At 41.8% G+C, this 26,680-nt stretch overlaps 1 long non-coding RNA gene across 1 annotated transcript in view; it reads left to right on the plus strand.

The window, feature by feature from the left end:
• The window catches only part of LOC310746285, a 136,941-nt gene extending 114,235 nt beyond the window's left edge, over positions 1-22,706 (plus strand). Inside the window, exon 3 of the long non-coding RNA XR_014540579.1 lies at positions 22,591-22,706. This is a non-coding gene — a long non-coding RNA (uncharacterized lncRNA). The remainder of the gene's footprint in view (positions 1-22,590) is intronic.
• Positions 22,707-26,680: the final 3,974 nt, after the last annotated feature.

The raw sequence follows: 26,680 nt of genomic DNA on the forward strand, positions 1-26,680 counted from the left end.
TCAAAGTCTTTCTGAATGAAAAATGAAGATGTCTACTTAATTGTCCTAAATCTTTGCGGCATACGTGTTGAGACTGAACTCTGCATTACTTCATGGGCAGCTCTCACATTTTGGTTTTCAGGTGCAACTGTGAAGGCAACGTCACTAGCAAGTCTTATCCTAGATAAAACAAGTATATTCTGAACAAAAGGGAGACAAAAGGAAGGGTTTCCTTAGCAACAGGAACTGTAGAATAGATCTCACATAGCTACTCAGGTTTAAAGTTCACATTTGTTCTTATCCAGTTCTGAGGATAAGCATGAACCTAGACATAAAAAATGTTATAATTATTTCCTCCAAAATACTTGCCCTACCTATGACATGAACTTTTAAAAATATATCCAGGTGACTAACATTTTTTTGGCCTAAGGACCACATTCACCCTTAGCCAACCCACTTGGACCCATGTGCCCCGGATGGATGTAATTATCTCACACACTCATGAACACACGAGCACAGACTGCACCCCATCTGCTGAACCATGCAGTCCAATCAGTTTCCTTACAGGAGCAATAGCCCTCTTTAAGTGTGTATGGACACAGAGATAAAATTGTTAAAACGTAATATACAAAATTTGTCGCAATGCTAGCTGCACACAAATAAAACACTGTGGCTTAAAGACCTTCAGTTAATTTCTGCAGAGCTGTTTCTGTGATATCAAAACTTTATGTTTAATAGTACAGAGAGTTCCCACATTTAACTTTCTGGAGTCGAACCTCTGTGGAGTTTTTCATCCCTCTGAACCAGACAGGTGGTAATTTTGTTAAGAAATATTAATGTTATTCAGACACACACACACACACACACACACACACTTCAGATTTTAAAATAGAGAGAATTATTTAAATAAGGATGAAATTTCCTCACAATCCATCATGATACCGAGGAAGACAATAGGCAATTTTAGGAAATATAATCAGAATTATAATATTAAGAATTAATATGTCAGATCCTTCTTTCTTGCTGAGCTTTCTAGTGAACCACATCTTCCTAAAAAGTACATTACAGTAATGCAAAGTGTGCAATGACTGCATTAGATGGACAAATTTGTCAACTTCAGTTTCTCATTTTTACTAATTTTGCCACATTGCCATATCAGTTTGCAATTCCTTTTAAAACCCTCATAAATAGGCACCAACATTTTAGCATGCATTTTTCAAAATATACAGACTTTGTGTGCAATATTTGCTTAGTAGGCTCTACTTTGCAAGCATTTCCCCCCAGTGTAATGTATTTTTGTATGTTATTTTCACAAATACATGCACTGTTATGCATGCTTTCCTCTAATATACACAGTTGTGTTCACAGTTGTTTGTTGGACAACAGTATCGCAAAATTCAGAGGACTTACAATTTCAAAGGCTAGCAGCCTTTTGGGTCACAGACTGTATTGGGAAGTGCGAATCAAACCAATTTTCTGCCTCATCCATAGCTGACTCCTTTCAGCTATGTATATGTTTGGAAAGGAACCTCAATATATGTAAAATGAATCCCCAACTACATGTAAAGACATAATTTAAAAATAGCTAAATGACTAAAAATAAAAGAAAGAGAACCCGAAAGAGGGGGGCATAAAAGAAAGAGAACACCAAAAGAGGGGGGCAAAATCAATCCAAACATTTGGTTGTCTACAAGCAGAAGAAAAAGGATGATGACAGTGATTTTCAAAACCAACAAAATTAGTCAAACCTCAAAGTGATGCTAAAAACCCTTTTCTAGGAAGTTTGCTATGCCTGGCATGTATAATAAGAACCAATGGTCATTTCACATCTAGTTTTGAAATGGCATCTTAAATTAATGCGCTCAGGGAACAAATTAAAGCCTGTTCAATGCAGTGACTATTCTATATGTACCAGTCCTCGGCAGAGAACACGTGGTGGCTAGGATCTAGAAACGCAGAGTCTGTTCCATGCACATGGAATTATGAGCATTTCCCCAGAGTTACCTTTCATAATAAAGAGCTTTGCCAAGACTCAGCATCATCTTTAAATCCCATGGATTTCAGGGGCTCCTGCATGGGCTTTGTTTCTATGGAATGAAGGTCACTAGAGGCTGATGGCATTTCTAGGACATTAAGTTTTATTTACAGATATATACAGGCCGAGCTTAAGAATGGAGTTCACAGCATTGCAGCACCAAAAGATCCTGCTCCTTATGTTTTGAAGAAGGCCCTCAGTGCCACAAAGCACTGAATTGTCACAGAGAGCAAAATCAGGTCTTTGTGCCTCTTTCAAACCCAGCTGCAGGACTCCTAGTCTATGGTCGTCTTTCACGCATGTACACATTTCGGTGGCATCGCCTGCCACAGAAGCAGGGTTGAGAGAGGCTAAGCCTTGATTCCTGAATGGATCTCTCCTTTGAGAAAAGTCCACCCATTGAGAAATGTTTCCTTACAGAAGCAGGATAGTCAACCACTCTGACAGAGGCAATAAGACAGTGTCCAGCAGTCCTGACCAGACTTCAGTCTTAAACCAAGAATTGCACAGCTATGATTTTAAGGGACTCTTCAGGTGACATCCAGACTATTTCCCCACCGCCACCAATTTGCAACAATACACACTTTGAGGCACCATCTCTTTGGTTTTTGTTGCTCCCTTCCTTCCTTTCCTCAGCAGGAGCATCCCTAGGTGCTGAGCACTATGGCTGCCCAACAAGATCTTATGGACCTGGGTTATGCTATTTGTGTTCAGGTTCACACTTGGCCTCATGGCAGTCCCTTTGAGTTCTGAGACTCTATTCACCTCTATTCCCTGGCCTGTGGCTGTGATTAGCTCTTTCTGTACCCCTAACTCCACCTGCATAGTCTTTTTGCCACAATTTCCTAGGCCTAAAACAATTCAGATAAGATGAACTGCCCAATAGGCTTCCCTTATTATCTACAAAACAAGACTGAACCCAGGGCTGTCAACAGATAAAGGAGTTGTTGTTCTCATTAATGTCAAGGTTAAAAAAGAAGAAGTCCGTAATTGTATTTGGATTAAGAACATTCAGAGTCAACATCAGACTTCTTTTTGCAGTGGTGTTCATTTTTTTTCTGAGGGGGCAAATGCTTTATGCCTTCCTTAAGCTGTATTTTTCCATCCTTCTAATATAGCCCTTTTAATACATTCCTGGTTTCTAGTTTGGAGAATGGTTTACAAGGCCATCAAAGGAGGTTGATAAATTCTCGATCCATTTATTTTCTTAATTCCTGGCAGGGTGTGCTGCAAAACTACAATTGCTGCTAATATAATGAAACAGCCACCATTCCCCCATGCAGCTTTGCTAGTGTGATCCTTTGCATGCCATGGCTTGTAGAGCTCTCATTAGTAACTCTCAGTTTATGATACTTGAGAAATAATGTGCCGCACTTCTTGTGATGGCAATGAATACCTTGGTTAAAAAGCAAAGGAGCTGAAGAGAGCTAGATGCACTCCTGTTTGTTCTATCTGGTATCCATAGAGACGGGAAGGATTCCACAAGTGGGACATCTTCTGAAAACATTTCACAAGGTTATTTCATTACTGGGCCATCGGCAGAACTGGGCAGCAGGCAGCAGGCTGTGGTAAGCCGCAAGACATATAGGAAATTGCAGGACCAAGACCATAGTCAGGACTGAAGTCAGGGCCAAAGGACAAGCCAGGAAGCAGAATAAGAACATAAGAAGCATCTGCTGGATCAGGTCAGTGGTCCACCTAGCCCAGCGTCCTGTTCTCACAGTGTCCAACAAGATGCCCATGAGAAACCCTCAAGTAGGACTGTGTGGTTTCCAGCCTCTGACTGGAGACAGAGCATAGCCACCATAGCTAGTAGGATTGAGAGTAAGCTAATAGTCAGGACCAAAGGACATAGGGAAACACAAGAACTCAGGAAGAGCTTGTTGCTCAAGCAAGGCTTAACTGGAACAGGAAACTCTCTTATCCATGGCAAAGCTATGCCAGTTCAGTCATAGCTGATGAACCCACCACAGTTGGTAATGCACAATCTAAGTCACTGCTGAGGAAGGGAAGAGAGTGATCAAGAAGATGCCGTAGGCAAAAATATCCAAGTTTGTGCAAATGTTAATAATCAGTGTTCTGAGCTGAACCACACACATGCACTCAACACATGGTGACATAATTTTTGTTTAGTGAAATGTCAGCCATGGATTTATTGCAATGGGATAAATCAGGCATAGGCAAACTTGGCCCTCCAGATGTTTTGGGACTACAATTCCCATCATCCCTGACCACTGGTCCTGTTAGCTAGGGATGATGCGATTTGTAGTCCCAAAACATCTGGAGGGCTGACTTTGCCTATGCCTGGGATAAATTAAGAATCTGTGTCACTGGGGGATACAATGTTCAGAACTGGATGAACACTTGCACTTCGCTATGTGGGGAAAAATGGGTAACTAACTAATAAGAAGTAAAGAAAAGAGGAAAGGAGATAAACCATAATATCTTTCAGATCAAACTGTTTGGGATTCTTTAAGGTGGATCACTGTTTTATCTGGAAAAGGAGTAGCAAAGGGTAGCCACTTTTGCTCATTTTCCCCAAGCAACAGTTCTCACTGGTTTATGTAAAAGTTGTTAGGAGAAAGCATTAAATTTGGAAACCCTACATCAGAACTTTCTAAACTTCCATGTTGGTGACACACTTTTTCGACATGCACCATTTAGCAACATGCTAATTCAGTTCTCCTAGCAAACCAGAAGTTATATTAAGAGATATGGACACATATCACGCAACACACCTAAACACTGCAGTCAACCTACTAACCTGTCATGACACACAGTTTGGAAAGCTCTGCCCTAGATTAAGACGCACCCACACCTAAAAATGGGAGGTTCTGCCTGCCTTTTGAAGCATCAAAGCTATGCAACTTGGAAACAGGATGTTACGATGCTCAATGTTTTTATTTTAGGGATTCAGTGGGTAGGTTTATCATGGGCCCAGGATTCAACATGAAGTTGACTCCGTCATGACTCAGCAACTGAAGTTGAAAAGACAGTTTCTTCCTTATCAGATGGAATCAGGACACTGGGCATCACCCAGACTTTACAAACTCCCTGGCCAGTTCACCAACAGCAAGTAACTTTCCTCTCCGATATGGGGACAGTAGCAGAAGATATAGTAAGTGGACTCTGCAATGGAAGTCCACTCTTGTGAAGGTGGAGATCCAGTGACTTCCGGTGATGGTCTCTCCATTTTTCCCTAAGACATTAGGATTTTGCTTGAATTCGGGAAGGGAAGAGTCATGTTCAGTAAGTTGTAAGGTGTTGGGAGCTTGTTGCTCCATGGAGGATTCATTGTGGAAGATTTATTCTTCTGGGGCAGTGTAGAAGAAACAGGAGCAGAAAGAGCCTGGCCCAAAACATTTTGAGCTGCAGTAGAGGGTTGAATTGCTTCAGGAATTTCTGGTAATACTAATCTTGTGGGGCGGGGGGTATAACGATAGAGTTTGGGGTTACTGTGGGACTGCATGGCATTTTCTCTAGCAAGGGGTCGTGACCTAAGTTATTATTTTCTGCTGTAGTAAAAATGACTCCCATTATTGCTGCAACAATTTGCTCTGATTTCTTCATGGCATTCCAGAAAGTCTTAACAGTTTATTTCTCACAGTGTGCCAAGCAATAATGTGACATACGGCTCTTTTTCTTTTTTTAACCCTCCAGAGATACAATAAGTGCTTGTGATGGTCCATTTTATCGAAGAGCTTTTAATAGATTTGTGGTGGGTGGAGAGAAATAGAGAGGCAGGGGGAGGAAGAGGTCTCTAGACGTTCTGGTTAGGAGCAGCTAAGTGCTTGATAGAGGGGATAGGAAGAACAGGATTCAAAGAAAGAAGGAAGACTTTGGTAAATAACATACTGCCTTTCATATAAAAACAATGCATGATACAGAGAAAGCATGCAGCCTTCTGTTTTATAAGATGGTAAAAGAGCTTCCCGCCATTAAGCGAAAGTATTTATTTTTAAATTAATTTTATTTACTTATTTTTTCCCCCTTCTTGGCCCCCACTGCCAAAATCAGTGGGCTCTTGGAAAATCAGAAACAATTACTGAGGGGTACATTAGTTCTTGGGCTTTTTGCTAGCCACAAATAGGTTTATGAGATCTTATCATAATTCCATTTAAGATTTAAGACCTTCCCCTGCTTCTGATGCCCTTCCAATGGGAAACTAGCATTTCCTTACATATACAAATATCTCCTTCCAGTTAAGTTATCCATGCTGTGACACAAAAGTTAGAGCAATTGTTTCTTTATTTTTTGAAGATGAATGAATGAATGAATTGATGTTTTCCAGTCACTGACCAGAGTGACTTTTTGAAGCTGTCAGTACACACATCAAACGTCAACTGCCCTACATGATATAATGTGTAGCTTACATGATGCAGGCTCATAGGCTCATAGCTGTGTGGTTGGAATTGCAATTTCAGCACCAGGAGCTTCCCATAAACACGTAGCCAGAGTTTATTTGTTGTTGCAACCATCCTGGTCATTTCAACCAAATAGTAAATAGAAGTATTCTATGCATACTGTGCAGAATAGGCATAGATACACTGTTAAAATACAGTGACAACCAATTTATACAGTTATACATTAAAATGCAGACCCACACAAATAAGTTTCTTTATTACATTACCGACCAGACTTTACAGTCCATCATATTGTCCTTGATGAACGTACTTCACGGTCCATTAACACATAACACATGGCTTATAAGGCAGTTTTCTCTAGGAATCTGCTTCTTTGCATCTACTGTCCATTTAACAATTGGTACCAAGCAAGATAAGCAGAATGGAATTCTGATCTTGAGATGCAAGAAAGCCTCTAAATTACTCATCAAAAGGGGGCAGAAATGATGATGCAAATCTAAACTGAATCCTTCCAGCACAATATGTTAATTTTTTTTATATAATAGTTATTAAGACTTAAAATCTATGAGTAATATCCTGTGTTCTAGAAGCCTATTACATGATTTATAAGGAAGCTGAACATTCTAGCTCACTTATAATGTCAGGGAACAGTGGTAAGGTCTCAGATACTGCTCTTTAAAAAAGAAAAGAAAAGAAAAACTTTATTGGTTTTTGTAAGAGCAATTGTCTAGAGCACAATTTGTCTAGAGCACAAATCAGTGACAAGCGAAATAATCATGACGTACTGGTGGTTAAACAGCTTAGCACTACAAACGTACAAGAGAGACCAGCAATAAAATGTTGCAGTGTAGAGAATTCTTCTTCAGTGTTCCAGCTAGCCATGTCTTCTTTCAGAATAGTCCACTCCCATCTCCCCTGCAGAAGACATGAATTGAGCATCCATGCCATATTTAAAGCACATGGTTCCCTCAACATAGAATACTGGGAGCTGGAGTTGACTCCTCACAGAGCTGCAATTCCCAGCATCCTTAACAAACTCCACTTCTCTGGGGGAACCATGTGCTTTAAAGGTATGGTGTGGGTGTAGCCTTAGTATTCTGTGCCCTGTGGGCATGCTCAGTCCTCATCCGGCTGGTGTGGGTGTGCTTCTGTTAGGCTCTCTCCCCCTAAATGTTTATTTCTTCTATGAAACCTTCAGGTTCCCCTATGTTGACAGCTCACGCTTGTTTCTCAGCAGCCATATTTTGACTATATTCCCATGATAACTTGGGGGAAGGGCTGTAGCTAAGTCATAGAACATCTTCTTTGCATGCATCCCATGGCATCTCCAGGTAAGGATGGAACACTAGAGAGCTGCTGCCAGTCTGCAAGGACAATACTGGACTTGATGGTCTGACTGAGAATAAAGCAGGCTCTTGTGGTCCAGTAACAGGTCATGTTGTTCATATATGTAAGTGGACTTGCAACAAAATGAGAGCCAGTGTGATGTAATGCTTAGACTGTCAGACTAGGACCCAGGAGACCAAGGTTCAGGTCTTCACTTGGCCATAAAGGTGACCTTGGGCCAGACATTGCCTCTCTGCATGGTGGAGTCAACTCCAGCTCCCGGTGGTGGGCAGCATGTTTGCAAAGGTGAAACTTTATTTCCCATGTATGTAAGATTGCAAACTTCAGAAAACTGAAAGAAATTACTTCAGCTCTGAGAAACAGCCCAGATAGACTTGGGATGGAAGAGTCATTTCTCAGGTCCCCTTCCAACAAGTTTATTTGTTTTCAAAGACATCTCCAGACAGAGGAGGACATCAACAATTCATCAGAAGAAAATCTATTCTTTTCAAGTCTCCTCCTTGAGAAAGATTCATTTCCTTTGCCATTAGGTATTTGAACCCAGCCTCACCCAACACTGCTCAAGCGGGTTCCTTGACCCTTTGGAGAACATTTTTTTGTTGCGGCAGTGCAGATATTTGCTGTAGTGAGAGATGGGAAAGTCCCCTTTTGCAAGCATCCTTCTGCCAACACATCTTTTGCTTTGGTAATGGACTGGATGAGAGCCATGAAACTGAAGCTCAATCCAGATAAGACTGCTAGTGGGTGGTTTCCTAGACCAGATGGATGGGAGTTTGCCTGCTCTTGATGGGGTTACACTCCCTCTGAAGGAGTGGATATACAGCTTAGGAGTATGTCTGGATCCATTATTGTTGTTTGAGGCTCAGGTAGCCTCAGTGGCACAGAGTGCCTTCCATCAGCTTTGTATGGTGGCCCAGCTATGCCACTATCTGGACAGGGATAGCCTGACTTCTGTCATGTATGCTTTGGTAACCTCTAGGTTAGATTACTGCAATGCATTATACATGGGGCTACTTCTGAAGAAGGTTCAGAAACTTCAGCTGGTGCAGAATTCAGTGGCCGGGTTGCTCACCGGTTTCAGTATATAACACCAATCCTGGTCCAACTGTGTTGGCTGCCAATTAGTTTCCGGGCCCAATTTAAAGTGCTTTTTTTGACCTGTAAAGCCTTAAACAGCTCAGGACTGCGATACCTCAAGGACCACCTCTCCCCATATGAACTGACCTAGACCCCGTGATGCTCATCTGAGGCCTATCTTCACATGCCTCCTCCGTGAGAGTTCTCGAGGGCATCAACACGAGAATGGGCCTTTTCTGTGGTAGTTCCCCGTTTGTGCAATGCTCTCCCCAGCAAGGTTCACTTGGTGCCTTCATTGCATATCTTTAGGTGAAAACATTCCTCCTAGGCCTTTGGCTAATTAAACAATGTACGGTCTTTTAAGCTGGGGGGGTATTGTTTTTGTTTGTTACTATGCTATACATTTTGATGAGTTTTTATCGTAAACTGCCCTGTGATCCTTGGATGAAGGGTGGAACAGAAATTTAATAAATCATCACCATCATCTCTGCATTTCAATAAAAAAAAATATTGTGTTAGTGGGAATAATAAGTACAGATGGACCAGTAAAATGTTTCTATGCTTCCCTTGTTCAATTAATCTGGCACCGCTTTTGTTGCTATTCCACTGTATGATCTGGCATTTAGCAGGGTTCGTTTTAAATGGTCCCATTAGTGTTCCAGAGGTAAATTAGCTTGAAGGGGATCATTGAGAACCAAGGTTGAGTGCTTTTGAGGCTGCTGCCCATCACTTACGTGTAATGCAGGTAGAAAATTGTGTGGCAGAAGAGGTTTGTGAATGTAGTACTACCGTGCTTTTGCAGGGCCTCCATGTATTTCAATGGCATATGGGCAGGAGAACTTCCCACTAGATTCTGTGCCTACAGTCCTTACAGACAAAAGCCACTTCATCTGCAGGGGATGAGAGACCCACTTCTCTGAGGACACTATCGCTAGCAGACAGCTCATAAAAACAAGATCACGGGGATTGATAAGCAAACAAAAAGGCCTTTAGAGCTGCAGGATAACCATTTTCTGAGCTCATTAGAAGCTGCTCTACTGTTAAATATTTCATCACTCCTTGATTCAAGAGTTTAAAAATATTTACCCACAGAATATTGCATGGCGAGATTGTTAGACACTGACTATATATATGGCTCAAGGTGTCAAAGGGAGGCCACTGAAAGCAGCATGTGGCCCTTCCCAGAGCTTTTACATTTGGACATACCAAATGGTAGCCAATTCAGAGTTAACCCATTGAAATTAATAGACCTAAGTGAGTCATGCCTAATAAATCTGCTCTGAATAAAGCTTAGCTGCATGCAACCAACTGTGTGGATTGCTACCAGTGCATTGTAAATCTCCATGCCCTCATATCATGTTACTGGATGGTCCTGGGTGACACCTAGATGATGATCCATTCACTCCAATTGCAGATTGCTACCTCCTCCATTGAAAGGGAGGGGAAGCTCTTGAAGGCTGGCATATATTCTGTTTGTAGTCACGCAGAGTGGTTGGGGCAACCCAATAAGATGTGGGGGGTACAAAAAAGCTATATTATTATGATTATTATTTTTCCCATCAATAATCTCAACCCCTGCAAATGATTACTTAACACTTTTGGGTTGGAGTAATCTGATGAAGGCTGCATGCCAGCAGTAGGTGAGGCTGGAGCCAGTGATGGATGAAGGCAGAGACAAACCTGGACAGGCTGCCCATTCCTGGTTCAACCAATAGCAATAGAATTCATAGAATCATAGAACTGCGGAGTTGGAAGGGATCCCGAGGGCCATCTAGTCCAACCCCCTTCAATGCAGGAATACACAGCTGTCCCATTCAGGGATTGAACCTGCAACGTTGGCATTACCAGCACAACATTATAACCAACTGAGCTATAGAATCCCTCTTTTCCTTTAGTCCACCAGGTGAGCTGTCCTTTATCTACCTCAGAGCAAATCTTCACATAGAGAAGTAATGTGTGTCCCAGCATTGGTTGTCTGGTCTGAAACCAAACAGAGAATTTATTTTAGTGTTTCATACATATTTGGAAACTGCTTGATGCTGTTGGTGGGTTGTTGTGTTTTGATGACATGTGATGAGGCGCATGGAAACAATTAATATAATGCAGGATAATAAAACAGTTTCATTGGTTGCCCATTGCCACTATTAATAACAACTTGTTAAAACAGAGGTGGCCAACAGTACACTGTCTGGATGTTGTTGAACTAGGACTCCCATCATTCTGGAGCAATGGCAATGCAGGCTGGAACTGATGGGAGTTGGAATTGAATAGCATCAGGGGCAGGGGGACTCATGTAAAAAGCTGGTTCATCATTATACACATTCTTTATATACTTTTAGTTTTGCATAAACCTTAGAACTGAGCTAGAAAGCTCATCTGAAAAGTGTAGTCTAAAGGTTCCCTTCTCCTTTATCTCATTTTCTAGGAGGTAATCCATTATTTTGTGCGAGTGAAAGAAGAAAACATTTTCAGAATTGAGCACATAGTTATATAATTAGATCGAAAAACATTGTTTCATGGAAAAAAACCTGTTTTTGAATTTGTTCTAAGCCAATTGTTATTAATGCTATGCTTGGTAACATGCAGAGATCAGGTAGGCACCAGCTCCAAGCACAGCAACCACAGGACTTTGGAATACTTGAAACAAACTAAAGTAGATTGCTATACTTTTCAGCGTTTGTTCAAGAGCTTCCGCTTAGAGAATGGAACTCTTCTCTCCCTGTGTCCACCCACCAAATCTGTTCTGGGAGTTCCCCCAATCCATTGGAACAGGTTTGGGCGTGGAGGGGGGTACATTATGGAAGAAATGGAGGGGAAGTTCCTCCTGTTCATATGAAAGACACCAAAGAAGAAATGGAAGGGGTTTGACAGCTAGAACATATTTTTATCTATCAGAAAATAAACTAGATAGATATTGATTAGTGGGTTAGACACAGAAACACACGTGGGTAGCAGGCGACCATCATGCAAATTTGTTTTTGATATCTTAAGAGGTGTCCAAATACATAGTGAAAAGACAATTTCCCAAAACATACAGTAGATTACTTTAAATATTAGGCATCACCATAAATCTGTGACATTTGGTCATTTACCTTACAAATATTTTTCCTGACAGTATTTAGTGGTGAAGTTCTATCCTTGGTGTCTAAGAATTTGTCCTCTTGCAGTCTCTGAATTTTTGGACTGAAATTTGATCCCAGATACTCCTAGCAGGAGAGGGAAATGAGCTAGAAGCCGACCTGTTTCCACTCCCCCCAGATGGATGGTTAACAATATCTTGAAGAAGATGGGTGAGGCTTATTAGCATAGATGAGGTGGTCATTGTGCAGACTTCAGCCTAAGCTGCTCGCAAATACCGAGTGACTATCTATAGCATCAACTTTTGCAAGACGTAGGGTTCCAAAAGCTGAAGCACTGGGTTTTAAAAGTAGTTAGAACAGCACAAAGGCAATAATCACTTTAGGGGCAACAATAAGAGCACAATTATTGGCACCAATTCAGTAGTGGGGTTTACGAAGAAATTTTGAAGATTTGTAACATCTTTCCCAACTTTCTGATTTATGTTTTCCTTGCTGTTCTTTTGGAATATAATCTAGTTTAGCTTCTTATTTTGTTACTCTCTGCTGTGCTAGAGTTTCCCAGACCCATTTATCACAATTTTAGAAGACTCTAAGAACAACTTTCCAACCTACTCAAGAAAATATCCAAGACCTTACTCCTGTAAGGTCCCTCCAAGCACCACACAATAGAATTATCTGTGATTACTGTTAGAAAATTGCATTTTAAAATGACATGCTACTTTCCCATAATTATTCCCCATCAAATCTTTTTTCTGTTTATAGTCAGAAGGCATTTTTTTTGGTTTAAATTCCCAGTACAGAACAAGAATGCAAAACATCAGTCAATTGCACACCTTCTTCTCCTACTCAGACAATTAGACCTTAGGTAATCATTTGCATCAAATGGATGTCTGTGGATTTATCCTGTTTGTTGAATAAAATTAAACCTTTGCCCATCTCTCCTGGTGGCGAAACATAAACATCTTACTTTGCCACTTTAAAGGGTGAAAGATGCTTACTTTATACAGTCAATAACCAGAGTTTTTATTTTACAGATTAAATTGTAATAATGTTATTTTATAAAACTGTAGGAGGTATTTTTACATTTCAAATCTGTTTGATTTGTACATAAGTGGAACCTCCCTCGAGTGAGATATAAAGATATGCAATTGGAAAATGGGATTCTTGAAGTTCATGAATGGCATTTTAAACAGCAGGGACCGTGATTCCATTCCCGTTTTTCATCGAAGCAGAAATTGCAGGTAGCACTTATTAATGCATGCTATTCATCATTAGTCTCTCGCTTGCATGCTGTACGAGAAGGGTATGATTTAACACTTTGGGGAGATTTCAGAATATGGCTGCCTAAATCTTTCTGCAGACATGTTTATGGCCAGGCCCTTTGAAAGCTCCAAAGAACCACTTCCAGCTTTTTGAGGCCTCTAGCCATAATTGCATGGCACCAAAAATAGAGTGGTAGATAATTTGATGTTTTTATATGTAACAAACGCTTTTGTAGTCTGAGAGGACTGTGTCGCAGTTCGGTCTTGTGTGCATAAAAATGAGTTGTGAAACTCATCAAAGGCCACAAAATGAAGAGGGGGGAAAGAGTCTAAATTTGAGGCCTGCTTTGAGTTGGAGGCTCCAGGCCTAATGGCCCTCCTGACTCCATGCCCCAATTGGCTCTGTTGATGGTATCAGTACAAGCTATACATACATTTTTTGGATGTTCTGATTCAGAAAATGCCATTCCTGGAAGCTGTGTGACATCTATTCTGACAGAGCAAACTCGGGGACTTATGAGATGAACACAGAAGGCTCATGCCATCCAAATTGGAGCAGATTCCAGAGTTTAACTATGCACTGTGTGGAGAAGCACTTTTTGCCTGTCCTCAATGCTCCAACATTTGATGAACAAATTCTAGTGTTTTGAGAGGAGAAAAGCTTTTCTCTACCCGGTTTCTTCATGCCATGCATAATTTGTACCCACTTTTATCAACTTGTCTCTTACCTTTTCACGAGTTTCCCACATAAGGGAGCTACTCCATCCCCCTTGGTCATTTTTGTTGCCCTTTCTGAACTTTTCCCAACTCTGCAATATCCTTTTTGAGGGGAGGCTACCGGAACAGTAGGCGATATTCCAAATGCACCCAACTAACACTGATGACAGAAACAAAATATTGCACTAAATGTACTGTCGGGCTAGCATGCAGACAGACCACTGGTTCTGCCCATAAGATGATGATGGAATAAGTGAAAGCTTGCTGCATATCTACAACACAGAGTGAGGAATTCAACTAGCATTTACTCAGAGTAGACCCATTGAAATTAATGAACCTGACTAAGTTAGGTCCATTACTTTCTGTGGGTTTATGATGAGCAAACATTAACTGAATAGCACCCAGACAGACCAAACTGGGAACCACGTGTCTAACCCAGTTTTCCATATCTAGGCAGAGAAACTATTTCAATACCACCACTAGCAAACATAGAATTCTGCTACTCTGAAGATCTTGCTCACTGTTTCAATGTGACCAGTTGGTTTATTCCTCCCATAGGAAATTAACCAAGAAGTAAAAAAGGAAGAACTTTCTGCAGAGATAGCTTTTTTTATTGCTGGAAAATGAGTTTCCCAGATATCAAAGCAGACATGGAATTCATAAAAGTCTCCACCAAAACTCCTCTAGAGAGCAACTATTGTTTCCTTTATTGCCACAAAAGATCTGGTGTAAGTCACTGAGCAAACACACATTGCAATTATTGATGAAAAGCCTACACTGCTTTCAGAGGGCCAAGGTTTGGGCATTAAAGTCTCATCAAATGCCTAGAGTCTCATAACACAGAAGATCATGGAAATTGCTGCACCAAGTGAAGCATCAAGTGCTCTAGGTGTCATGCCTTCTTCACATAGGCCCTAGAAGACAAGGCCACCACTCATTCTTAAAGAAGGAGGCTACTTTTGCCCACCAAAGCCCTTTTTCTGGGACAGACCTAGTTGTGTTTTATGTTTTCAGTAGTTGAGGTATCCATTCTCCCTTTTATGGTTGCCACTATATCACATCAATGAAGTCACTTATTTATTTTACATCATTTGTATTCCACTTTACAGTTTTTGGAAGGAAAACAACCCAAACACCTCAAGCTGTTTACAGCATATTTTGAAATACAACATTCCAAAATCCCAGAAGAAAAAGTTACCCAGACAAATCATGTGTTCAAAATTATTTTAAAAAATCCTCATTAATGCAGCATAATTAGCAGCAAAACAAGACATCCTCTTAAATGTCAGAAAACATTGCAAGTAAAAATCAAATAAAAACCCCATGCATTAAAGCATTGTTAGCAGCTAAACCAAATAACTCAAATAGAAGCTGCACCCATACTTTCTGGCACAGTAACATTTCCCAAGCACATCCTTATTACCCTTCCACATACAGATTTCGTTCTCAGGCATTTCCACCAACCATACCCATAATACAGTTGATCCCAGAAGCAGCTCAGGTGGGGGCTATGCTAGCTTCCTGGCAGGTGGCCCTTGTTGCTCACCAGGAGGAAGACGGAAAGAGGAGAGGTGGCAGGGAGGTCAGCACAGTGCAAATGCACTGGCAGAGCCAATCTCGTGCTATTTGGTGGTGTGTTTCTACCTTGCCCACCTTCCTGCCATCTCATCCCTCTCCCTTTTTGTAAGCAACAGCTACCCATCTGCTGGGAAGCTAATATGGGCTCTAACCCAGCCATACAATTACGTTGCTAAGGCTTAGCATTTGGGGTGAGGTGTTATCCATCCGCAGAAATGACTGTGGGTAGCTGCCTGTCTTTAGCAAAGGCTCACAGAATCAACAATTGGGGTTTCTCTCTCCATCCAGTCTTAGGTTTTAGCCAAAGACACACAAACTTGAACGCTCATTATCTTTGCTCTTTGCTCCTGCTATTAGCATGTCCCTGTGATATTTTTTGAAAGGCGTCACATTAAAAACACAGGTTACTCAGTAGGAATTTAAGAAAGGTCATTCTGCTTATTAGAGGGGAACAATGACATACTGTTTTGTGCAGAAGGCTTTAGCTGCTGAGTGTCAAAAGACTCCTTCCATGTAAAACTGAACTTCAAAGTAGCATAATAATACGGTAAACAGCACAGTACAGTGGTACCTCGGGTTACAGATGCTTCAGGTTACAGACTCCGCTAACCCAGAAATAGTACCTCGGGTTAAGAACGTTGCTTCAGGATGAGAACAGAAATTGTGCGGCAGCGGCGCAGCGGCAGAGGGAGGCCCCATTAGCTAAAGTGGTACCTCAGGTTAAGAACAGTTTCAGGTTAAGAACGGACCTCCAGAACGAACTAAGTTCTTAACCCAAGGTACCACTGTAACATTGCACTTATCTCCAAGCATTGCATCATGGTACTCTAATGAAAAGTTAAACCATCAGGGCTACAATTATTCAATAAGGTAACCTTTAAGTAGGGTGGTATCTGTACATAATATACTATGGGTATGTGCCAATTTTTAAAGAATAATTAAATCTATTTCAAAACCAGAATTATTTGAAGTTACAACCTTAACTAGGAATGAGCCAAGTATTATCTGGCTTTGATTTTCAGGCCAAAATTTGTGATTTTACAGATGGAAATATTTCTTTGCCCTCTCTCCCAATGCCCTTGTGTTAATATTAATTAGGGCTGTGCATCAGATTGTGATGAATTGTGAGGTGAAGCTGGATGCCCCGGGGAATCTGGACTTACCAACGGTGAATCAGATCTCTATAAGGAGGCACAGATTGAAGCAAGGAGCCCTAAAGTGCTTTGTAGCACCTTGTTGATCCAGGCATCAAAATAATGCTCCAGGCAGGCGTCTGCTGAAAGCAAAAGCAATGTCTCTAAGCTTACCATAACATTAGGGTAGGGTGATGGGAGAGCAAACACTGAAGGAGAGAGTGGGTGCAGAGGCAGAGCCTTATTGTAATTGACACTCCAGCTTGCAGGTAGAGAATTATTTCACTAATACTCTGCAATTCCAATACTTTGGGAGAGCACTGCAAGAGTGAAACCTATGTCTCTACTGTAAAGGAAGATGGGGAGGTGAGAGAGTACCAACAGAACTCTGAATAAGTAATCAGAAGCAATCATTTTACCTGGAAATTGAATTCTTTCGACTCCAAAATCATATTTTCTGCAGTTTGGCACATTTCTTAACTAAGGGTAATTCTCCAGTCAAATAAAGGAGCCTCCTAATTGGTCCAAGTTGAATCAGTCTGTTTTTTCAGCACTGAAACCGAATATTAAACTTTTCTTTTTTATTAGTTCCATTGCTGTCCCCGCTGTTTGGGTTTCCACTGGTTGCAGTGTCTTTCTTCCCCTTTGCTTAGTCATATGGGTGATGCCTGCCAATCAGTGATCATAGAAGTACATAGCCAATCAGATTTGGCCCTGTGGTGATATCACTGAGAGCAAACGAAGTCAGTTTGAGAAAGTACACATGAGAGGGCAATATAAACAAATGGAAATATTTTCAGTAGTAGTGCCAAAGATCATTAACAGAGAAGTCATTTTAAACGCTGCCAACAATGTTCTGGAAAACTAATCCCTAACCTTAATGTTTCCAAGAAATCTAACATATAGAAATGACGCAGATGCTTCAAAATGCTTCATTCATTCATTTAAAAATATTTTAAATGCTTCATGAATGAATAACTTCCTTTCCAAGTAAACTTGGCAACATATTTAATTAATGCATTTTCTCCTCTTGAGGTCACCAGAGTAGCAGTTTAAAATTGCAGTGTCACAGCGTTCCATAATTCACTGGCAGTGAGTTAGTAGAAAGAGGCAAAGAGGCATGAACTGAGGAAGCTTTTAATTTGGTTAATGGAAGCCAGATTCTCAAGGGAGACATTTTTAAAAAAATCACATAATCTTAACAGACAAAAGCAGCACAAAGGGAAGTGTTTGTGTGCTTGACCATGGGATTGTTTCACGCAATCCATTTTGGCTACAGTGGAACCTCGGTTTTTGAGTGTCTTGGAAGCCAAACGTTCTGGTTTTTGAACGCCGACAACCTGGAAGTAAATGCTTCCGTTTTCGAACGCGCCTCGGAAGTTGAACGGCTTCCACTGAGGTCCCCCCCCGCATGGTCCCCTCCCCATGGTTTAACAACATGGCAATGAATTCGAATGTGACAAAAGTCACATCTTTGTTGATAGCTCTAAAGGAAAAAGAGAATTATTACTCAACAAGGAACTATTTTATACACTCTTTCCAGAGAAGCCTGTGGCTGCCAGTTATGTTATTTTTGTGCCATAAAACTGAATGAAGTTGCTTCAAATTTGCCCACTGTGTTTCTTGAATTGTTTCTGTCTTTTGTGTGTGTGTGTAAGTTTTTGCTTTAATGCGGTAGGCCATAGCTGTTGATACCACACTGATTTTAAATTATCACCTAATTTCTTCATTCTTCTAGCAATTGTCATTCTTGCTGCTGCTAATTGATTATTTCCCCCCCCCCCTCAAATATCATTCCCCCACCTCATCAAATACAGAAATAAGTGCCATTCTAGGATCCAGGCACAAGGACAGCCCAGTTTGAAAAATGCACTCTTCCCAAATTATTTCATTTTTGCATGGTACTGCAAGTACAAGTGGGAAAAGTTACCAATCTTCCCACATACCTCTCCCCTGCAATGGGCTGTTAATTACTTGAAAATCTGCTGAGGCTGTGGGGAATCACACCTGGGAGTTAATTTAAAGGAACTCTGTCGGTGACTAATATGTAGAATGAATGTGTACTACTTCTAGTACCAGAGGTAATGTGGGTCTGAATACCAGCTGCCAGCAGAGCATGGTGATCCCCCTCATTTTCTGCCTGTGGGCTTCCGACAGTAATCTGGTAAGCCACTAAGGGGGCAGAAGGCTGGACTAGATACTATCAATAATTTTGTAAGTTGTGAGTCTTTGTTTCTTAATTTGACCCTTTTACATGGTTTTGTATGCATTGTTGTATTTTATGTCTTTGTAACTTGCCGTTATTTTTATTAATTATAGTTTAGTAATTATTTGTTGTAATGGCTAAGAGTGAATTTCTGGGGGTTTTTTAATTTGCTGATATTTGGAGAGTTAATTTTTACTGTACTATTCTAATGGGTTGTTGAATATTCTTTGATCTAAGTTGGCTGTTTTAAAGCCATGTTTTTATTATGACTTTTTGCATTGGATCAGATTATTATAAGGTATATGATCTTTGTTTATTTGTTGTTGTAAAGCGTCTTGTGTTCAGTAACATAGAAAGGCGGTTTACAAAGTGAAATATGAAATATACAGACTGATAATGAGCTGAATGGTTTGCGTGCTGAGGTCCCCCAAAACACCCCTACCCCAATAACTCACACATCACTCATAAATTTTTGTTTAAGGTTTTTGGCATAGTTTTGGCCACAACTTTATTAAACATACAAATTGTGAGTGGTTGCTTAGGCATTGGTTATGACTATCTGTCCCCCCGCCTGGGGACAGAACTGACTTCCGGGCACCACCGAAAGCCAGTGTGGAGGAACAAGATCAGGGATAACTGGAGCTGCGACACAGACCCTCAGCTTCTCCCCGCATGCTCCCAGGAGCTTACGCGGCCCGCACCCTGCACCAAGGGTTTGGACGAGAGGATGGTAAGCCCCTGAATTCCTTTAACAGAATTCCCATGCAGCAGCAGCATTGGAGGGGCAGGCACAGCCAATCCATACCCCTCCACCAACCAATTTAAACCAATGCCTAACCGCCTTGCTTAGGCATTGGTTATGACTAGCTGTCCCCCCCGCCTTGGGGGACAGCACTGACTCCCGGATTCCAGCGAGAGCCAGTGTGGAGGAACAAGATCAGGGATAACTGGAGCTGCGACACAGACCCTCAGCTTCTCCCCGCATGCTCCCAGGAGCTTACGCGGCCCGCACCCGATTCCAGGGGTTTGGACGAGAGGATGGTAAGCCCCTGAATTCCTTTAACGGAATTCCCATGCAGCAGCAGCATTGGAGGGGCAGGCACAGCCAATCCATACCCCTCCACCAACCAATTTAAACCAATGCCTAACCGCCAACCTTACAAGTTGTGACGATTTGCTACGCAGTAGGCAAAAACCAAATGGCACACACTAATCAGCCAAATGGAAAAATTCCTACCAGGCCCCCGCACCAAGGCGGACGACCCCATGATAGGCATAGCAAGGTCAAAGCACAAGCCCAAAAGGGAGGGCGGGCGGGTGATCCGGTTCCCACATTGAAAGAGAAAGCAGCTTGCTGTGAACCTTGTTTAAATAACCTGTTCCCACCCCCAAATTGGCAACATCCATTTTATCCCAGCAACTCAAACAGCCAATCCTTGCCAGGCCCCTCTATCTTATACTGCCTGGCAACTATGGGGTGTCTTGCTAGGCCCCATCCGCAACACGTGCTCTCCTTTAGTGAGAACACGCTATAGCATCCCAAATTTTACTCCATTTTGCTGGATCTGCAGTTTACACCTGAATCATTTCCCCAGTTATCTGTAAGAGAATCTAAGGAGCCCATAGTTGCTTGTAAGAGTATTTTGCAAATTTCAGATAAATTTTGCTTCTCTCATTAAGTATCCAAAAGATGTCATTGGTCTGGTATAGATGCTTCCTTTCCCACAGTGCTTTGTGTCATATGAGAATAGTAAAGCTGTTGGATAATTATTGCCATTTGGAGGAAGTTGTCTGAGACAGTATATGCCATATAAGCCTACAAAGTGTGGCACAAAATTCTGGCTGTGTTGCAATTCCAAAAAGCCATGTGTTTCTGATGCAGACATATATGAGGAGGGGAAAGAAGGCATATTGGTAGCAAGAAACCTTGTCCTGTGTGGCTGGGTGGAGAAAACAATACATTTACAGGGTTCTAGAGCAAATATAACAACTGATAGCTGATAACTTTTGTTAGCCAGGGAATTACGTCTGGTTGGTACATTAAAATCAACCAACCAGAAATTTTATTTCTTACATTTATATACCACCTTTATCTTCCAAGGATCTCAAGGTGGTGTATATGAATCTCCACCTCCCCATTTCACCCTCACAACAACCCTGTGAGGTAGGTTAGACTAAGAGATGGAGACTGGCCCAAGGTATCCCGGTCATCTTCAAGGCTGAGTGGAGATTCGAACCCTGCTCTCCCAGCTCCTAGTTGAATAATCTAACCGTTACACCACACTAGCTCTCTAGAGCCAGTTACCAGCTAATCTAAAAGTTTCAATGGTAGCATTTGCCAAAGGAAAGGAAGCACAGTTGTTATTCTGTAGTGGTTAAGAGCAGTAGACTCGTAATCTGGTGAACTGGGTTCACGTCCCCGCTCCTCGACATGCAGCTGCTGGGTGACCTTGGGCCAGTCACACTTTTCTGAAGTCTCTCAGCCCCACTCACCTCACAGAGTGTTTGTTGTGGGGGAGGAAGGGAAAGGAGAATGTTAGCTGCTTTGAGACTCCTTCGGGTAGTGATAAAGCGGGATATCAAATCCAAACTCTTCTTCAGTGTGTAATAATGCAGCAATCTCAGACCAGAATCGCAAACCTGACACATTTATTATAATCAAACCAAAGGTGGCATAGGCCAGATGGCTTCCATATACACTTGTATAAGCGCATGATCAAATGGTGGCCAACTGTGGTTTTATTTTTGTGTGTGATATAACTGCAGAGCTGGATTTCTTGTCTTTTTTTTAATATCTTACATTTCCTGGAAGCTTTTGTTGCTTTATATGAACATATGCAAAACTGGGTGATAATGATGCAAAGTTTTCTTTAACTTGGAAATTTAAGAAAGCTGATGAAAGGGCTCTGTTTAGCTTTGATGCTCTATGCTTGCTTCAGAAATTGGTGGTGATTAAATGGAAGCAGATCGTTTTTTAAATAAGGGAAATGCACCCAAACATTGCACTGCGAGCCTCTCTCAGTACTTAGCATCGACTGTGCTTTAGACGTATCATACTAAATAGTGGAAAGTTCATCATATTTCTACAGAATATTTTTGGTGCATATTTTATTATTCTTATTTTGTGGAAAGGAGATGGCATTGAGCTCAGCCAGTGTACATCAAGCAGAGCTGAGGAAAGCAGACAACCAAGAAATAAAAAAAGCAATATTTCAGCCTTTGGATATTGCAGGTGTATAGCTGAGCTACAATGAAGAATGTGAATTCACCCCCTACCCACCTCAGTGCATAGCATGAAATGATGAGATCTCCCAGTCTCATAGCGGCCCTGGAGACATGCTGATGGCAATGAAAACGTCTTATCATTCACATAAATCCTTTGATGACTAGGAAAACACGTTGCTACCAATCCAAGCTGGGGGGCTGAGGGGAATAAATTTTCGGCACTGGGGTTCAAATTCAGAAGGCAGACACATTTCTCTCTTATCTCCCTTCTGTTTTAAATCATTTGCAGTCACACGCTCCTGGATGCTGCTGGTTAGATCTCTGTCAAATTGACTGCTTAGGCTGACTGCTCTCTACACAGCTGTCCTAAAAAATAAAAAAATAGCATGTTCCAGCACATTCCTAGCTCGTTATCACCATCCAACTAGATGGCATAAGTTCTGATGTGGTTCAGGTTTAAAATGCCCTGCTTTCTTCTCCTTCATTTTGTCTCCTTGCCTGGCCTATGGTTATCAAACTATAAAGGATGGCTGCTCTCCATGGAAGTCCATTTCAAATCAGCAAATTTTGTTGTCCCTTCTCCCCAGAACCCGAAGCACCTCATTCCAGGCAGTTTTAGGAGTCAAACTGATCTGCTGCAGCTGGATCTCCCTGAATATTCATTTTGTTGAAGGCTGAAAAGGGGGTAAGCAGCGTCAAGCTTCAATTTAATATTGATTTAAATATGCATTTTTAGACATGCTTTATCTCAAATTGTGCATTTCTGCATGCATCTTCTCTCAAAATAGACACCTTTAAATGTGTTTTAGTATGTCCTTAGAACCAAGAGCTGCATGGTAATTGTGAAAGCCAATGGATAAATCACAGCACACAACCCTGACTGTTGTTGCACATAGTAAGGTAAAGGTAAAGGGACCCCTAACCATTAGGTCCAGTCGTGACTGACTCTGGGGTTGTGGCGCTCATCTCGCTTTATTGGTCGAGGGAGCCGGCATACAACTTCCGGGTCATGTGGCCAGCATGACGAAGCCGCTTCTGGCGAACCAGGGCAGCACACGGAAACGCCGTTTACCTTCCCGCCGGAGCGGTACCTATTTGTCTACTTGCACTTTGATGTGCTTTCGAACTGCTAGGTTGGCAGGAGCAGGGACCGAGCAACGGGAGCTCACCCCGTCACGGGGATTCGAACCGCCGACCTTCTGATCGGCAAGTCCTAGGCTCTGTGGTTTAACCCACAGTGCCACTGCGTCCCTAAAGGTGCATACAAGGTCACTTCATACTGGAATACTCAAAAGACTGAATTCTTAAGCATCTCTACTCCTACTTCAGGCACTGAAGTGTCCTAGATACTGTAGGTCTTCCACTGACAGCACATACCTACAGTGCTACTTTGGTTCTCAAACGCCTTGGTATTTGAACAACTTGGAACCCAAACACTGCAAACCCAGAAGTAAGTGTTCCGGTTTGCTAACTTTTTTCGGAAGCCGAATGTGCTCCGTTTTGAGTGTTACACTGAGGTCTGTCTGTTTTTGCTATTCATTTTGCGTTTTTGTTTCTGCGGCTGGTGTGTGTGTGTGGAAGCCAGTTCAGCTACTGATTGTGTGACTGCGGTACATTGTCTATTGCTTTCATTTTATGGATCAGTGGTCTTGTTAGATAGTTAAATTCATGTTAAACTGCTGTTTTAGGGGTTGTTTTTGAAAGTCTGGAATACATTAATCCATTACTTTCTATGGGAAAGCGCGCCTTGATTTTGGAATGGACTTCCGGAATGGATTAAGTTTGAGAACCGAGGTACCACTGTATCAAGTTTATAATATGCTCTTCACCACCCACCAGACAGGAAGAGTCAGGGATGTCAGAGGCTGGAAGTGTTGCAGGAAGGGGAGGAAGAGGGAGGCCCTGAGAGAGTCTGGCTGTTTAGGATCTCCTCCATCCCATCCGCTGTCTCTAAGGTCAAGGAGGGGCTTAAAGTGCCAGAAGCAGCAGCAACTACTGTGCAGGAGAAGTCTCAGGTTGCTTGCACACACCCTGGCAGGCGAGGTGATTTAAGTTCGGGATCCAATCTGATTTGGACCCTGAATCTGAATCTTCAGTCCTCCCTTTGAATTACATTAGGAAACCAAAACAGCCATAGCTCTATTCTATTTTTCACATAGGTGAATGAAATTTTGAGACTTGGGTTCCCCAACCACTCTGGGAGGCTTCCAACAGAATATTAAAAATGCCTGAAAAGGGTACCACACTCCTGGTATTTCGGAAGATTTCATACACAGACATAAACACGCACCCATAAGGGACAAGTGTAGCATCTCAGAGGGGACGGGATATTTGGCAATAGGAAAGAGACCCATTAAAATGCCGAGGCAAACATAGTTACAATGACATTGTCGGAAATTTAAGCTTTTCTTAATTATCGAATTGCAAAGGACATTTAAATTAGTGCTTATTTTAAATCAACTTCAAGCCATTTAACTTTCCTGAAGGAACAGTAAAGTATTACAGTGAAGCAAGGAAAGAAGGGCTACCCTTATGCTATTCATATAATCAGTTATCAGTAATCAATATATTCATATATGCTCACACATAATCAGGTCTTACAGTATTTTTATAATCCATTTTGAATCAAAGGAAAGCTTTTGCCTAAGCTAACTGCAAACTGCTTGGAACAGCAACTCTAGAACCGACCTTTCACCTAGAAACATCCTTGTACCCAAGGGGAAAAGGGAAGCCATGAATCAGAAGACACTGGTACAAAACTCCCCCTCAGATGCAGGCTAAAATAGTCTACAAAACAGGAAGGGCCAAACCACACAAAACTCCCTACAGAATGCATTAGGGGGAGGTAGGCCAGGAGATTCCCTCCCTGAGTTCTGTCAGAACCAGGGAAAAGGTCAGACTGTGCATCATTGTGCATCATTTGTGCAGACAATGGAAAGCAGAAGTTGGGAGTGAACTCTGCGCTCGGTCAGGAGCTGGGAGCATGGCAAGAAGCACGCTAATTGGCTATTTTTCGCTGGCGTTCGTGACTGTCTCATGATTGTCTCATGATCTGTGATTTGCTCAGGTATAAAGACCTCAGGATTTGTGTTTCTCAGGGTCCCAGTCCTTTTGGAAAAGATTCCAACTGGGTCCATTATTGCTCAGCAATAAAACCTCACCTTCTTTTTCTCCAAAGCTGTGTCTGTCTGATCCTTGTTTCACTCTAAGTGGGTGCCACTTTACTTTCACATGCTTCAACAGGTGAATACCACTGAGCCTTGGACTTGCCAATCAGAAGGTCGGCGGTTTGAATCCCCACAACGGGGTGAGCTCCCATTGCTCGGTCCCTGCTCCTGCCAACCTAGCAGTTTGAAAGCACGCCAAAAAGTACAAGTAGATAAATAGGTACCGCTCCGGCAGAAAGGTAAACGGTGTTTCTGTGCACTGCTCCGGTTTCACTGTTGCGTTGCGCCAGAAGCGGCTTAGTCATGGTGGCCACATGACCTGGAAAAACTATCTGCGTCCAGATGTTGGTTCCCTCGGCCTGTAAAGTGAGATGAGCGCCGCGACCCCAGAGTCATCCGCGACTGGACTTAACTGTCAGGGGTCCCTTTACCTTTATCTGACGTGCACTGCACTTCAGCTCATGAGGTGATTCTTTGGCAATTTACAATGATGCAAGGAAACTGGTTTTAGCCAGCGCAGTGGGTGGATCAATTGTTTCTTTGGTTATCCTACACTTCCCTGTCAGTCCATAAGGAGAGGTCTTATGTTCAACACAAAGTGCCTCTGTAGCTGCTAAAGAAAGAAGCATAATAGAAGGTGTGTAGTGTAATACTGTATTTCTCCAATAATAGTTTTTGAGCATGTGAACAAAGGCCCAGCTTCTAAAATTCATTAATCCAACCTACCTAGGCCAGTCCTATGCCCCACTGGGGATGAAACAATTGGATGTAGCTTAAAACCAACCAAGTACAAACCAAAGAATTCTGTTCTTTGTGCATAATTAAGAGATTATCACAGATGTTTCTGCAATAATGTGATAATGGGAAATGGCACAGTGTTCAAACACTCTGGCTTTTTACACAGCCCCTTTTGATGTTGCTATCTTAGTTTTAATCAGTATCAATGCAATTTTACTTCAAGGCATTCCTGTCCTTTGTTTTCTCTTTCTGTTTTTTAAAAAAACTGAATTCTCTGGTTATTCATTCCTCTTTCCCCCCACAAGGGGGGCGGAAACTGTTCCGAAATTACTGATATGATTACAAATTGAAGGTCAAATCTTAGGGTGCAAAATATGGAGATTTTTTTTTTAGAAAAGTAAAACATAGATTAAGTAGAGTCAAACCCAAACTGAGAACAGTAAAATCAACTGATTTATGCAATAGCTGTGATAGGTGATGTGTTCAGTAATGGGGAAATGTGGCTTGATACAGGGGACCCAAACCTTTTGGTCTTATGGGCACATTCAGAATTTGGGGAGAACATAGTGCGTGTGATCACAAAATACCTGCAATGTGGAAATGTCCATTTGCAAAATGGCTGCTGTGGTAGGTGCATTCAGTCAAAGAACACCCATTTCTATAAATCTTCTCCAAAAAACAACCACCACCACCCACCTCTAAGTACTAGGCAGAGGTGCTATGTAGGCCCCCAAACACAAAGCCATTTTTTTGGGGGGGGGAGAAACAAAAA

The sequence above is a fragment of the Podarcis filfolensis genome (assembly GCF_964270895.1).
Source record: "Podarcis filfolensis genome assembly, chromosome: 1".
Taxonomy (NCBI): Eukaryota; Metazoa; Chordata; class Lepidosauria; order Squamata; family Lacertidae; genus Podarcis; species Podarcis filfolensis.